This window comes from Pholis gunnellus (assembly GCF_910591455.1).
Source record: "Pholis gunnellus genome assembly, chromosome: 8".
Classification (NCBI taxonomy): Eukaryota; Metazoa; Chordata; class Actinopteri; order Perciformes; family Pholidae; genus Pholis; species Pholis gunnellus.
Window position 1 is genome coordinate 26,464,654 of NC_136534.1, and position 1,859 is coordinate 26,466,512.

Here is a 1,859-nt window from a genome sequence, read left to right on the forward strand (position 1 = left end):
TAGATAGATGGATGAATAGATAGATGGATGAATGAATGCATGGATAGATAGATGGATGGATGGATGATGGAAGGATGGATGGATGGATGGATGGATGAATGCATGGATAGATGGATGGATGGATGGATGGATGGATGGATGGATGGATAGATAGATAGATAGATAGATAGATAGATAGATAGATAGATAGATAGATAGATAGATAGATAGATAGATAGATAGATAGATAGATGGATGGATGGATGGATGGATGGATGGATGGATGGATGGATGGATGGATAGATAGATAGATAGATAGATAGATAGATAGATAGATAGATAGATAGATAGATAGATAGATAGATAGATAGATAGATAGATAGATAGATAGATAGATAGATAGATAGATAGATAGATAGATAGATAGATGGAAGGATGGATGGATGGATGGATGGATGGATGGATAGTTAATTTAATATTCCTGCAAAATTTCTTTTGCTACAGCAGCATTTATATTTTAAACAAAACAATAAAATAAGAGAGTAAAAATATGAAATATAAAAATGCACAATATATACATAAAGTAGAATGATCAATGCCATTGCTTTCTAATCACACACTCACACTTATCCATAATTCAAACATATTTGTATTCTCTTTTTTATTTGTTTCTATAGTAAAGAAACATGACACGCAGAACAAGTTCACTTTTAACTTTGAGTCTTTAGATTAATGACAGTTTGTACCTAATTGTTCTCCAGGTGAACTATGGTATGCATGAATGTATCTCACAACCTTTTCAGATGTCCAGATGTGCAGCAGCAGTTTTTATGTCTGACAATATTAAAAAGTAGCAAAACATTATTTTAAGTCATGAAAAGTTCCTTCACCCTTTAAATAAGGTGACGTCTCCGGGAACATTTGATTTGTCTCAGATTATGTTTTGCGTTGTTTGATCTATCATGAATATCATGAATATTCATGAATATCATGAATATTCATCAAATCATGAATATTCTCAGTGCAAGACCTTAGTTGTTTCTCCCAGTTGAAGGTTGTTTTGTGGGGAGTTGTTCCTGTTCTGGTGTGAGGGTCCCGGGACAGGGAATTAGTGATTTTGGGCTGTACAAAATAAATTGAATTAAATCGAATTTAATTGAATTGAAAGTCCAGTATTCAAATACTTACATAAGTAAAAGTACGCAACAGCAAAATGTACAAATGTAACTTCATTTAACTAATTTAAGGACATCATTTAAACACATGTCAGCGTACGGTGGAGGAAGTATTCAGATCCTTTACCAAATGTTCTTATTATTTCTATTTCATGTCTTCATCATGATATGCAAACATTTAGACTTTGCATGTTGCAGCTGATATTGTTTGATCAAGTGTTTGTAAACACACAAAGAACTTTAAGTTTGTTCTCAATATAGAACCGTTTATAGGAAGGTAGAAATAGAAATACAAGAACAACAAAGATGAACACAGACAGCGAGAAAATAAACACATAACTATCGTGTACTATGTATTTAATTACAAGTAAAGTCAATGTGCTTTTCATAAATAAGCTTCCACCAACATGTACAAAAACAGTTGTCATGTTAATTTACTTCTTTATATTTAAACAATCTAAATAAACCAAACTAATATCACCTACCGGAGTTCTGTGATTCTACTGTATGAATATAAAAACACTTTTCACCTCAGTGTAGTAAATACTGTTTTATATCTATCTTGTCAGAGAGTAAATACAATTCGTCAGACTCGCTTCCTTCTGAAATGACTAATCAGAAAACATTCTGAAATACACTGAACAAAAGTATTACTCACAGGAGTGCGTGAGTGCAAAGGGCTTAACATCTTCATCCTGACGCATT